This window comes from Chiloscyllium punctatum, chromosome 42 (genome assembly GCF_047496795.1).
Source record: "Chiloscyllium punctatum isolate Juve2018m chromosome 42, sChiPun1.3, whole genome shotgun sequence".
NCBI lineage: Eukaryota > Metazoa > Chordata > Chondrichthyes > Orectolobiformes > Hemiscylliidae > Chiloscyllium > Chiloscyllium punctatum.
In genome coordinates, this window is record NC_092780.1 from 44,929,994 (window position 1) to 44,945,267 (window position 15,274).

At 42.5% G+C, this 15,274-nt stretch overlaps 1 protein-coding gene across 4 annotated transcripts in view; it reads right to left on the minus strand.

Annotated features, from left to right (window-relative positions):
• The window catches only part of cdc27 (cell division cycle 27), a 152,066-nt gene that overhangs the window by 58,662 nt on the left and 78,130 nt on the right, over nt 1-15,274 (minus strand). The window lies entirely within an intron of this gene.

The window sequence follows — 15,274 nt, forward strand, 5'->3', positions numbered from 1 at the left end:
GCCTGTTTCCACACTGTAAGTAATCTAATCTAATCTAATCTAATATTAACTAAAAACTATTTACAACTCCTTTTTCGAACCTATATTTTAAAACTTTCCTTCTCCAATACTGCCCAATTAACATTTACCAAGAAATTCAAATTTCAAAACCAGCCAGTTGTCGAATCTTCCTCTGGTTTCTGTTTCATAGGTCGCTTTAAGAGAGCTATTCTACAGGCAGCCTGCATATGGTGGTAGCTTGGCAGTTCTCCCCCAACTGTTCAATTTGTCTATATCCCAAAGCATAGGATAGTTTCATTGGTATTTTGACAATATTCAGACAAATTCAAGCTTGATTGGAATTTACTATCTTGGGGCATGATTTAAACTGATTGGCCAAATTTGAACTTTTTGTTTTATAGCAACCCAGGTACTGCTAGATCAAATGTTACATTAAATTCACCAGCACTTTAGCTAATGTGGTGCCACTGTTTAAGAGGGGTGGTAAGGACAAGCCAGCGAACTATAGACCAGTGAACTTGACGTCGGTGGTGGGCAAGTTGTTGGAGGGAATCCTAAGGGACAGGATGTACGTGCATTTAGAAAGGCAAGGACTGATCAGGGATTGTCATCATGGCTTTGTGCGTGGGAAATCATGTCTCACAAACTTGATTGAGTCTTTTGAAGTAACAAAGAGGACTGATGAGGACAGAGGGGTGGACATGATCGATATGGACTTCAGCAAGGCATTTGACAAGGTTCCCAATAGGAGACTGGTTAGCAAGGTTAGATCTCATGAATACAGGGAGAACTAGACATTTGGATACAGAACTGGCTCAAAGGTAGAAGACAGAGGGTGGTGGTGGAGGGTTGTTTTTCAGACTGGAGGCCTGTGACCAGTGGAGTGCCACAAGGATCGGTGCTGGGTCCTCTACCTTTTGTCATTTATATCAATGATTTGGATGTGAGCATAAGAGGTATAGTTAGTAAGTTTGCAGATGACACCAAAATTGGAGGTGTAGTGAATAGCAAGGATGGTTACCTCAGATTACAACAGGATCTTGATCAGATGGGCCAATGGGCTGAGAAGTGGCAGATGTAGTTTAATTCAGATAAATGCTAGGTCCTGCATTTTGGGAAAGCAAATCTTAGCAGGACTTACACACTTAATGGTAAGGTCCTAGGGAGTGTTGCTGAAGAGAGACACCTTGGAGTACAGGTTCATAGTTTCTTGAAAGTGGTAGATAGGATAGTGAAGTAGTCGTTTGGCAAACTTGCCTTTACTGCTCAGTGCATAGGAGTTGGGATCTCATATTGTGGTTGTATAGGACATGGGGAGGCCACTTTTAGGATGGTGTGGACAAATCTGGTCATGCTTCTGTTGGAAGGCTGTTGTTAAACTTGAGACGGTGCAGAAGAGATTTATTAGGAAATTGCTGAGACATTTTCCCTGCAATGTCAGAGGCTAACGGCGGACCTTATAGAGATTTATAAAAACATGAGGGTAGGGTGAATAGCCAAAGTCTTTCTCTTAGGGTGGGAGAAATTCATCGGTTTAAGGTGAGAGGAGATAGATTGAAAAAAGGACAGGAGGGGTATCTTGTCATGCAGAGGGTGGTACATGTTTGTAATGAGCTGCCAGAGGAATGTTTTAAAACATTTTAAAGGCAGCAGGACAAGGTTCAGAGTGATATGGGCTAAATTCTGGCAAATGGAACTAGGTGAAATTGAGTGATAGGGTTAGCACATGTGAGTTGGACAAAAGGGTCTGTTTCTGTATGGTGTGACTTCATGACCGTGACAGAAAAAGAGATATATCCCTTATCAGCCATTTCCTTGTACCCCATTTATAAATCTCCTTTCTGATTGTGAGGGACTGACATTAGCTTTCACCAATCATTTTCACGCGACATACCGAGAGAAACTTTTACAGTTAGTGCTTATATTCCCCACAAGCTGACTCTCAGTTAGTTTTGCTCCTCTTAATCAATTCCATGTTCCTTTGTTGGCTTCCAAATTGTTCCTAATTCTCAGATCTATTGTTGTTTCTTACTAATGTGCATTTTGTTTTGCATAGAATACCATCTCTAACTTCACTCATGGGCCACAGTCTGGCCATTTCTCTGAGCACTCTTGCTTCAAAGTAAGGACAAACAATTTTTGCACTTTACTCATTCTTCCAATGCTGGCCATTGCTAATCCACGATCATGACTGTAACATTTCCCAATCCATCATACCCAACTGTGCCTCAAACCATAACCCTTTTTACAGAATAGAACTTCTAGAACACCTAAAGTGTAGAAGCAGGTCATTTGGCCCACTCAGTCCACACCAACCTTTTGAAGAACATCCCAGCTCGAACCTCCTACTCTACTCCTGTAACTCTGCATATCCCATGGCTAATCCACCTAGGCTGTACATTCCTGAACACTTGAGTATGTCCAATCCACCTAACCTGCACATCTTTGGGCTGTGGGGGGAAACTGGAGCAGCCAAAGGAAACCCATGTAGACAGTCACCAGAGGCTTCCCCTAACTTAAGATTCAAAACCTTAGCCTCTGAATAAACTCCTTCAACTCTCCATTGTTATGAAGATGTGGGTGTGCTGTATCTTTAAAAGAGTTAAAATCTAGCAGTGACAGCACCAAGTGTTCTTAATAAGATGCATTTGGACACACAATGCATTTGAAATAATAAAGTTCATCTTTTTAGCATTCCTTTTCACATTTTCACTATTCTGTTTAATCTGTGGCATTGTTTGATTCTGGCCTTTGATTCCTCTACTGACCATTTCCCATATTTCCCTTTCTGCCTTGATTTCTCTCCCTTGGGCTCCTTGCATAGGTTTCCATTTCCCTGCCAACTTAGTCTAAACCATCTGCAAACTCTCCACTAAATATTCCCCATAGGGCATCAGTCCCAATCCTGCCCGGGCATAACCCATCCAATTTGAACAGATGCCACCTCCCCAGAACCTGTCCCAATGTCCAAGGAAGCTAAAACTGTCTGCCTGACAAAATCTCCTCAGCCATACATTTATCCAATATTTCTTGCTATTACAACTGACTAGGATATGACGCTAGAACTAAGCTAGTAAACACAACTTTCAGGCCCTATTTTCAAATTTGCTTCCTACCTCCTTATATTCTGCTTTTAGGATCTTATCCCTTGACGCTTGCACCAGGGAGGTAACTTACCACCCTGGAGTTTCATTCAGGGTCACAGAAGTACCTATCTATTCTCTTGGATTACTACATTTCGCTCCTCACTCATGCAGGAGAGCAAATAGTGATGCCATACATTTGGCTTTTATTCCCGCGAGAGGGCATTCCCAATATTTGTTGTTTGGAGGAATGGCCACAAGAGATCCCTCAGTTGCCTGCTAGTCCTCTTACTCTGGATTAGTGGTGCTGGAAGAGCACAGCAGTTCAGGCAGCATCCAACGAGCAGCGAAATCGACGTTTCGGGCAAAAGCCCTTCATCAGGCTTTTGCCCGAAACGTCGATTTCGCTGCTCGTTGGATGCTGCCTGAACTGCTGTGCTCTTCCAGCACCACGAATCCAGTATTTGCTTTCCAGCATCTGCAGTCATTGTTTTTACCTCATTGATTTAGTCCTCTTACTCTTCCCAGTGTTCACCCATTTCCTTTCTGCCCGTGGACTCAATCTGTGGTGCGACCACTTCTCGATCAGTGCTATCTACTATTCCCTCTGCTTCGCACATACTACACAGTATCCCCACCCAAAGCTCCAAGTCTGAAACCTGGGCTACCAAGACTTGCAGCTGGAAACAGTTCTTGCACACATTTTGGTCTTTGACAGGAGATACGACCCCAGTTTCCCCATGTAGAGCAGGAGGAGCACAGCAAGGGCTTAAACTCTGCTGCCAAGAATTACGCTTTTAAATCCCTTCAATCTTTTGAAAGATGCTTAACATCAAATAAGATCAATTCGTCTTCAGTACTTCTTTACTGTTCTTGAACGCAGAAGCAGCGCTTTGAAAGCTTGCGATTTCAAATAAACCTATTGGACTATAAAATGATGTTGTGCGACTTCTTACTGTTCCTTGTTACTAAAAAAATACAGCTGTAGAAACTATAAACCACAAAAAGACCTTACAAATTATAAACAATAAAAATTCTAAATATTTACCTGACCATACCTACTCTCTCCTTTGGAGCCTCTCTCCTGAAAGGTAAAACCACTCCCCCATTTTCCTGGAGATATCACTCTCTGCTGCTTCTTCTCAACAAGCAGGACTCTCCTCTTAAACTGCTTTACCATGTCACCAACTGCAACACACTTAGCATGCTGCTGCATTTGAGAAGGTGGTATTGAATCGCCTTCTTGAAAACTGAAGACTATATGTAGGTAGGCTGCTAGAGATGGAATTCTAGGATTTTGACCCAATAACACTGAAGGAATCACAAAGCATTCCAAATATTCAGGATGGTGAAATGCTTCAAGAAAAACCTGCAGGTGGTGTGGTGCTCTGATGTGTCTGTAGTTCTTGTCCTTCTCAACAGAAGTGGTTGAAGGTTTGGAAGATACTGTCTCAGTACAAAGGTACAATTGCACAAGGATGACATCAGATGGCTACTCAACTCGTCTACGGGACATCCTCCTCACTGTGGCACTACATGTTAGCATGGAGAAGTTGGCAAGATCAGTGGGGCTGTTTTTGATTTTGTCACTTCTGATGCAGAGGTTGATGTGAGATGGTTTTCCTGTTTTGTTTCTTTTATCGGACTTTGTAGTAGTTGTTAACTAACTGAATGGGTTACTTGGCCATTTCAGTGGGCACGAATTATAGGCCAGACTTCATTTCCTGTAAGGTATTAGTGAACCAGATGGGTTTTGCCTACAATTGACAATGGTTTCATGGTCATCATTTGATTCAAATCCAGTTTTTTTTAAAAATTAATTTCAAATTGTATCATCTGCCTTATTGAGTTTTAAACCTTGGTGCCCAGAAAGTTACCTGGGTATCTCAGATTAATAGTCTAGCAATTACACCACTAGACCATCACTTACCCAAAATTAAATTATTGTCTATTTGAAAATGAAGAGGTATTCAGAGGCAGTACAAAAGTTCAACATTACCTAAATCAGTTACTGAGTTACTGAGGCTTTCAGAAGTTCCAATACTTATTAACTACGAAACTGTCTGACAGAAATAGCAAGATAGAATTGCAAATATGCTTCCTTTCAGAGTCAGTCCTTCAGCATAGAAGCAGGCCCTTTAGTCCAAACTGGTCCATGCAGACCAAAATGTCCATCCATGCTAACCCCATCTCCCTGCACTTGGCCCGTATCCTTCTAAACTTTGCAATCCATGCATTTGTAGTAGTAGTGCTGGAAAAGCACAGCAATTCAGGCAGCATCCGAGGAGCAGTAAAATCGACGTTTTGGGCAAAAGCCCTTCATCAGCACCACTACTCCAGAATCTGGTTTCCAGCATCTGCAGTCATTGTTTTTACCTAATCCATGTAATTGTCCAAATGACTTGTAAATATTGCTAAGATACCCGCCTCAACCACTTCCACTGGCAGCTCAGTCCATATGCATATCACCCTCTTTAAAAAAAAAGGAAACAGTTGTCCCTCAGGTTCCCTTTTAACCTTAAACTGATGCCCCCCTAGTCCTCAATTCCCCAACCCTTGGAAAAAGATTGAGTGCATTCACCCCATCCATGCCTCTCCTGATCTTATACACCTCTAAGGTTCACCCTGCCCCAGTCTCCTATGCTCTAAAGAACAAAAAAAGTCCTAGTTTGTCCAACCTCTCCCTATAACTCAAGATTCTTGAGACCTGGCAACATGCTTGTAAATTTCTTCTGCTGCACTCTTTCCAGTTCAATAACAACCTACCTTGAGCAACATGACCAAAACTGAACAAAACGTTGCAAGTTGAGAGTGTGGTGCTGGAAAAGCACAGGTCAGGCAGCATCAGAGGACAGGAGAATCAGCGTTTCAGGCATAAGCCCTTCATTAAGGATGAGGCTTGTGGGCCGGGGGGGCGGTGGGGGGGGGGGGGGGGGGGGGGGGGGGGGGGGTGGGGCTGAGGGGTAAATGGGAGAGGGGTGGGGAAGGAAAGCTGAGAATGAGATAGGTAGATGAAGGCGGGGGAGAAGTTGAAAGATTAGAGGGTGGAGCAGATAGATGGAAAAGGTGATGGACAGGTCAAGAGGGCCTTGCCAAGTTGGAGGCTTAGTACTGGGATAACGTGGGGGGGTGGGGTGGAGAGAATGAGGAAATTGGTGACATCAACATTGATCCCGTGTGATTGCAGGGTTCCAAGACGGAACACGAGGCATTCTTCATCCAGATGTCGGGTGGTTACGGTTTGGATATGGAGGTGGCCCAGGACCTGCATGTCCTTGGTAGTGTGGGAGGGAGAGTTGAAGTGCTCAGTCACAGGATGGTGGGGTTGGTTGGTGCGGGTGTCCCAGAGATGTTCTCTGAAACGATCTGCAAGTTGGCATCCTGTCTCCCACAACCCCACCCTCCTTCCTATTTATCGCTCAGCCCACCGGCCCATAAGCCTCACTCCTGATGAAGGGTTTATGCCCGACAGATTCTCCTGCTCCTCGGATGCTACCTGACTTGCTGTGCTTTTCCAGTACGCTCTCTACTGATCTCCAGCATATGCATTCCTCACTTTCTCCTCCACAATATTCCAAAGTGCAGCCTCAACAATGCCCTGTACAACTGCAACATAACTCCCTAACTTCTATACTCAATGCCTTGACTGCTGGAAGGCCAGTGTGCCAAAAGCCTTCTTGACTGCCTTGCATACCTTTTGATACCTACACAGTGTGATGAAAGAAATGTTTGAACTGGTTAAATGAGAAAGTAGATACAAGTACCCGGTGTTCAACAAATGCATGGATTGAGAATACAGGGCCAGGTAAACATTTAGTGCAAACAATTTGGATCAGGAAAAAGAAATATATTCACCTGGAGTTATTAAAATTGGAATTCACAGATATTCAGGTAGAAACAATATCAATATTCAAGATTACATTGGATAGGACTGCCAAAAGAGATAATAAGCTTTATAAGCTGAGGATTACTCCATTCGGCACTGCATCGACCCAACTGTAACTTGTTCAAAGATGTGCACAAAACAGGCAAGTAATGGGTACAGTGAGCTTTAGAACAGAGAACTGTACAACACAGCAATGGGCACCTCAACCCATGAAGCCAAATTAAACTAATCCCTTCTGCCCACCCTTGGTCTATATGCTTCCATTCCTTGCAAGTTCAGGTGCTTATCTCAAAGTTGCTAAAAACACCCCTATCGTATCTGCCTCAACCACTACGCCGGTAGCACAAACCAGATTCCTACCACATTGTGTCAAAAAAAAAACTTGCCCCTCACATTTCCTTTGAACTCCATCCGTCCGCTTCCCACCCCCTTCCCCCCCGACACCTTAAATGCATACCCTAACTTTACTGGATCCAGGTGTTTTTTCGGCATCAGAGACCAAAACAGTTCATCCACCTCTTGCACTACGGAGATTTCTGAGCTTGCACCATTTGAGGCATGACTAATTGTGAAATGTAAAGCTCTGCTACAGGTTCATATTTTTTCTCCAAGTTGAACTGGAATTGCTACTTCCGGCAGTTCCAATTGCACAGATGTCTCGACAGCATGCATATCCAAATAATGAATAACAGCATTTGAGTTCACTAAAGTTGAGCACACAAACCAAATCTGTGTAGTCTCCCTAAAAAGAAAAAGTAAAAGGTTTGCATGGTGAACACAACTGAAAACAAACTCTTGTTCCAGTTGCAACTATGTACATTTTTATTTGGAGAGAGTTCAGAAAAGATTTACCAGGATGTTGCCGGGACTGGAAGGTTTGAGTTATAAGGAGAGGCTTGGACTTTTTTCACTAAAAGTACGAGGTTGAGGGGTGACCCGATAAAACTTCAGAAAATCATGAAGGGCATAGATAAGGTGAGTAACAAGGGTCTTTTCAAGGGACCGTTCAAACCTTGGGGACAGATTTGAAGGGTGAAAAGAGAAAAAAAATTTAAAAAGTGGCCAGAGGGCAACTCTTTCACATGGTTCAGAAATGGAATGAATTGCCCGAGAACGTGGTAGATGCAGGTATAGATACGATATTTAAAAGACGTTTGGATCGGTATGTAATTGAAAAGGTTAGAAGGATATGAACCAAGTGCAGGCAAGTGGGACTGGTTTAGTTTGGGAAACTTGGTTGATGTTGACAAGTTGGACCGGAGGGTCTGTTTCCTTGCTGTATGACTATGACTCTGGACCAACTAAGCATCATGGAAATTAAATCAAGCAGTATTCAAACAAACTTGAAATGGAGTAAATAAATGAAGAACCTAGACCAGAACATTTGAACTCAGCAAAGGATATCAAAATGTACATAGAATAAGTGCAAAAACTTGTCCATTGTGTCCTCAGTACCATTTCGGGATGCATTGATCATTTATCACGTCACCAAAACCGAGGCAAGATCACACTTTAACAGTAAACATCAATAGTTAGCTCCTTCTCTCCGACTAAGAATGGGAGCATTCAATGCAGCAAGTTCATATAAGTGGCACTGTAAATTGTCAAGATGTCAGAAAGATAGCTTGTGATGCCTGGACAGAGTCAAATCATCAAATTGGTATTCTTCTGCGTGGTAGTTTTCATGTCGTCTGCATCATATCTTGTTTGATTAATTCTGAGGCAATTTGCCCCGAGCCCACAAGGACATAAGCATAGGTCATTCAGCCCCTGAAACCTGCTCAGGCATTCTTAGAAGATCATTGCTGCCCTAACCTAATTGTCAACAGCTCTTTCAGGTCAATGCTCCAATAATTCAAAACTCTAGCCCCTCTTTAAATACACAGTGATCTCAACTCTACTTCTCCCTGGTAGGGAAGGGAAGGCATTGAATGTCGTCAGCAAAGAAATTTCTTGACATCTGAGTTTTCCATGAGTTCCCTTATTCGATGACAATATTGTCCACTCATGGAAACCTCTTCTCTTGCCGTTTCAATATCATCTTTCATTCATTTAAACTCTAATGATTAAAGTCTGAACTTGTTGAGCTGCTCTTGATAAGTCAACAACCTCATCGCAGGATTCAACCCAGTGAATCTCTTTCGAACCGCCTCTAATGCCATTACATTCTTTTAAAATACGGGATGAAATCTGTGCACTATGCCAGGTGCAATCAGACTTTTTTTTAACATCTTCAAACACTCAGCAATACAAAAAGGTGAAAAATCCATTTACCTTCTTAATTATTAATTGGACCTGCACGCCCACTTTTTTGGATCATGGGGAAGAATGCCCAGATTTTTCTGTGACGTACTTTGTTGGAGTTCTCTCCTTGGAAATAATAGTTTGCTCATTGATTCTTCCCACAAATGCGCAAGACCTGACACTGCTCTATATTAAAGTTCATTTTGCCCACCAACTCAACTGCATAGATCCCCTTTCAGAATCCTTACATTCTTAACAAAACGTGCTTTCCCATTTAATCAAGAATCATCAAATTTGGATGCATTGCAAACTGCAAATATAGATACTAAATAACTGAGGATTGATAACATCACCAGTTGTATTTTTCCAACCTGAAAAACAGCAATTAATGTCAATTCTGTCTTGCATGTTAATGAATCCTTAATGCATGCTAACATATTATCTCGAATATCATTAGCTTCCATCTTGTGCAACCATTGTTATGTGGAACCTTTCTGAAAGTCCAAATACACCAAATCTACCCCATCCTTCATTAACTGCTTGTTACATCCACAAAGAACTAACAAAAAAGGTGAAAAACTTCTCTCTCGCATCTATCTCCGGTTTCTCAGCTATTGCCCTTGAAACCAAACTCCACCTGCTTCAACTTTGCTCACATTGAACTGACCACCATACAAACTCGCTAATAGCCATATAAACAGCTCTCTCCCTGCTCTGGTACTGTCATAAATGACTTATGACTGTAGCCACAGTAAACAATCCTTCACTCTTCTTGACCTGAGCTTTTATTCTTGATCACAGAATCATACAGCTGGGTGAGAAGAAACCATACATTAATTGCTGCCTCAGAATCATGTTCTTCCTGCTGCGTTGCCTCTGCAATCCCCCAAGGATCTGCCTTTAAAACTCTATTTCTACTGCTCCTCAGCGATATCACCCAAAGACAAATCAGGTGCCACATACACACCAACAGCAAATTCTCTCACCATGACCTATCTTACATCCAGAACTGGACAGCCATAAATTACTACTGATTAGAAATGAGAAAAAAACCAAGTAATTGGTTTCACGACAAATCCTGTTCCCTAGCTCCAGATTACTTTTCTCACTTCAGTAGCCATGAGGCTGAATCAAACAAGTCTCAGACTTCATGCCAGATTTAACCCAAAAATCACACATCCACTCTATCAAGATTACCCACTACTTGAAAGAAGGAGGCGGCCCTCCAGGCAGATTTTAAGAACAAGGAAAGACTCTAAACAGGAACTCAGTTTCTCCCAGTGACACACTGATGAATATATAGTGTCATGTTGCTATCTTTTACAACGCAGAGGTTGAACCCCTTTAATTAAAACCGAAACACCCAGAAAAGCTCACCTCCTATTAAAAATGTCAGTGAGTGAATGAAAACCAGAGTTCCATTATTCAAAGAAAAAGAATCTATTTTCCTAACTCTAACAGCGAGCACTAACGAAAAACTATTAGCAAGTCAGAACCCCCTTTTTTCTTAACTAATCACTAACTGACCCCAACTCTAAAATGCTGCTCCAATACCAATTACTAAACATTACATTAGCTTAATTTCTCAAACTCCATGTAGTCTCTTTTGTCTTTTCTTCCAGTCTTTCGAAATCTGCTGCCTCCTTCCATCCTTCCGAACCTGCTGTTTCCTTCCGTTCTTCCAATTCTGCTGTTTTCTCCCTGGGTTGTCTTCTTACTGAGAGTATTTTTAGCTATCAAATGCTTTGGTTCCTTTTTAAATAGATAGCACCTTGTTCGAAAATTCTTTTGAGAGCTTTGGATGGCAGTTGGCTCTGACTAGTTTTCAAAATGCCCTTCCTTTTGAAATCTCCAAGACTCGTACTCTCTCATTGGTCCGACGTTGTCAATACAATCACAATCACATTCAATTGGTTTTTGGTATCCTGGGCATAATTTAAATTGATTGGTTAAATTCAAATCCAGTTGCCTTAACATCAAAACACAAACTGATGGTGTCATGTTGTCAATTCTCAGCACTCTCTGTACCTGTCAGCTAGTCACAGATACATGTGCTGTCACAACCTCAGCTCAGAAAAGGCTCCTCTCAGCGACTGTACACTTGGTCAACTTTGAAACATATTAAATATTTAAATTTAAAGCAGACTCAACAGTCACTCAACCAGTGCCCAGCTAAGCTTAATGTACTTTAGTTTTATGAACTAAAAGGCAGTCAGGCTGAAGTTAACATCTTTCCCACAGACAATGAAACCAGGAGGCAAGCACTTTGGAGAAGCTTGAAAACACCCTTAATCTCCTACTATACTTTACACATTTGTGGTAATGTTCACATGTTAGAGATGGAACTTTGCCCACAATTAAATTAAAAACAACACATGCAGACAAAATAAACAAATTAGCTCGTATTTCAAGAAGCTGTTATTGGCATAGAGAAGAAACTAATGATGCAACATTGAACACAGGCCAAGGACTCTCTCTGCTTGTCAAGAAGAAAAAGCATCTGGTGGAAATAGACATCATGACACAGAACCCAAAGGATAACTGCAATATTCACTGTTGTTGATGCCCAAATGACCAATTAAGGTAATTGTGGATCCACCATTTTCTGAAGGAATAGGGACAGGCAATAGATACTGGCCAGGCAGAGATGCCCACTTTCCAAGAGTGAATAAATTTTAAAAATTATAATCTCATGCTAAACCTTAATGCCTCAAGGTCCAATATGGACGAAAGCAGCATATCCTCACACCCGCCTTTATACTTAGCAATGTACCTTTATGACTGGCGCCAAATGTGCCACAGGAAGGACTTTAGATTTCTGGGATATTAGACCCAGTTCTGTAGAGATGAGACCTGCACACAGGGGATGTATTGGCATCAGTCCAAATGAGATGCAAAATCCTCAGAAGGCAGCTTGCAAGCCAGGTGAGAAGGGGTTTAAAATAATTTGGCAGCAGGAAATGCTGAGGTAGCATTAGAAATGAGCAATGACCAGAAATGAAGCATTGACCAGAAAGTCTGCACTAGTGTAAAGTCTGGTAAGACTATGGTGACCTTACCTTTACTAGAGTAAGAACTGGCAAAGCATTAGCAAGCTCAGAGAGACATGATATTTGTAATGGAAAGAAGTCATTCATGAAACAGTTGAAGGTTTTTGGGCCGAGGACACTATCCTGAGGAACTCCTGTCGTGATGCCCTGAAGCGGAGATGACTGACCAAAAACCAGTACCTGCTTCCTCTGTGCTAGGTATGATTCAAATCACTGAAGAATTTCCTACCCCCACCAATAATTTGGATCGGCTCCAATATAAAACCAACAACTGCAGATGCTACAAGTCTGATACAAATAAATAGTTTGAAAGATTCTGCACTAGTTCTGATAAAAGATCACTGATGCCTAAACACTGACTCTGCTTTCTCTCAACAGATGATGTCAGACCTGCCAAGTTTATCCAGATTTTTCTGATTTGTCTCATTGACTCCAGTTTCTTTTGAAGGCTCCTTGATGCCAGACTTGGTCAAATGCTGCGTTAATGTCACCTTCAGAGTTTAGCTCTTTTGTCCCATGTTTGGGCCAAGGATTCAAGTGAACATGAGTGAGGAGACTGCAAGAGTTGTTTGATAGCACCGCTTGACTATCCCTTCCTTCACTTTGCTGTTAAGAATGGGCATATTTGCGATTATTAGATTGAGGAGGATAAGATCAAATAGATTTTTTCTTCTTCTTGTTTGCCCCACCACTGGCTGCAGACTAATCTAGCAGCAATATTGTTCAGGACTCAACCAGTTCAGTCAATAGTGCTACTATTGAAGACTGACATGGAAAATCCCCAACCCATAGCTTTACTGGACAAATCAAACCAAAAACTTGCAGTTACTCGCGGTGTTCCGATAGGATCTGTTTTGGGACCATTGATGTTTGTCATTTTTATAAATGACCTGGAGGAGGGGCTAGAAGGTTGGGTGAGCAAGTTTGTGGATGATACGAAAGTCGATGGAGTTGTTGACAGTGAGGAAGGATGTGTCAGGTTACAGCGGGATCTAGATAAGCTGCAGAACTGGGCAGAAAGGTGGCAAATGGAGTTCAAAGTAGCTAAGTGTGAAGTCATTCACTTTGGTAGGAGTAACAAAAAGATGGGGTACTGGGCTAATGGTCGGATACTTGGTAGTGTGGATGAGCAGAGGGATCTTGGTGTCCATGTACACAGATCTCTGAAAGTTGCCACCCAGTGCGGTGAAGGCGGCATATGGCGTACTGGCTTTTATTGGTAGAGTTCCGGAGTCCTGAGGTCATGTTGTAGTTGTATAAGACTCTGGTGCGGCCGCATCTGGAATATTGTGTGCAGTTTTGGTCGCCATACTATAGGAAGGATGTGGAGGCACTGGAACGGGTGCAGAGGAGGTTTACCAGGATGTTGCCTGGTATGGTAGGAAGATCGTATGAGGGAAGGCTGAGGCACTTGGGGCTGTTTTCATTGGAGAAAAGAAGGTTTAGGGGTGACTTGATAGAGGTGTACAAGATGATTAGGGGTTTAGATAGGGTTGACCGTGAGAACCTTTTTCCACATATGGAGTCAGCTATTACGAGGGGGCATAACTTTAAATTAAGGCGTGGTAGGTACAGGACAGATGTTAGGGGTAGATTCTTTACTCAACGAGTCCCGAGTTCTTGGAATGCCCTGCCAGTAGCAGTGGTGGACTCTCCCTCTTTATGGGCATTTAAACGGGCATATGGAGGATAGTGGGCTAGTGTAGGTTAGGTGGGCTTGGATTGGCACAACATCGAGGGCCAAAGGGCCTGTACTGCGCTGTATTTTTCTATGTTCTAAAAACGACTGGCTGATAAAACTGCATGCAGCCCTGCTGCTTTGTTAGAAGAAATGGTTTGAAAAGAGTGGAGGAAAATTCCCCAGAGGAACTGTCAGGTTCCTAAAGAAGTGCTGAATAAGATGAAGCAGTAAAAGGGGAATGATCGATATCAGGCTACCGAGAAAGTGAATATTCATTAGGCCATAAGACATAAAAAAGGTAGAAATAACGTTATTCAGCCCATCAAGTCCATTCCACCATTCAATCATGGCTCATGGACATTTCGACATCACTTACCTGCACTACACCCCATATCAGGCTGATTCTACATAGTTCAGTAGAGATGCAGTCAAGGAAACAAGGGGAAGTGAGGACTGCAGATGCTGGGGATCAGAGGCAAAAAGCGTGTCGCTGCACAAGTACAGCAGGTCTGGCAACATCCGAGGAGTAGGAGAATCGATGTTTCAGGCATGAGCACTGCATCAGGAATTTGGTGGTGGATGAAGTGTACTGAGAGATAAATAAGGGTGAAGTTGTTCAGCAGAGGAAAAAGGTGGGGAGTTGTGCCAGTGTAACTGCAGAAGATGGACTGTTCCAAGTAACCGAAGAGGCAGGCATAGATGGGTCCCACGACTACCCCTTTGGTCTGATGAAGTGGAAGGATTTGAAGGGGAGGCCGAAGAGGGTGAGGAGTAACAAAGAGGATTGATGAGGGCAGAGCGTTAGATGTGATCTATATGGACTTGCACCGTAGAGGGAGAATCTTCATATGGCACTAGTTTGGCCTCAGTTTAGCATAACATCCAGTTATCAAGGACTGAAAGCTTCAACTGGGACACAGCAAAAAAATAATGAAAACATGCATGACACTCTTGCGTCAAACTTATCTAAGATCAACCAACAGAAAGTGAGGACTGCAGACGCTGGAGAGTCAGAGTCGAAAAGGGTAGCGGTGGAAAAGCACAGCAGTTCAGACAGCATTGTGGAGGAGAGTCGACATTTCAGGCATAAGCCCTTCAACAAGAATGTGAATCAGGAATTCCTGATGAAGGGCTTCTGCCCGAAATGTCGACTCTCCTGCTCCTCAGATGTTGCTTGAACTGCTATGCTTTTCCACTCTAAGAACCACCACCTTGGCATTTATATTATACAATGTAACTGAACATTTGAAAGGGTGTTCAAAATCATGAGAAGTTGAGACAAAAAAAGGGAGTTTGGGTAGAGTACAGCAGGTAAAGCAGCTAGGCATTA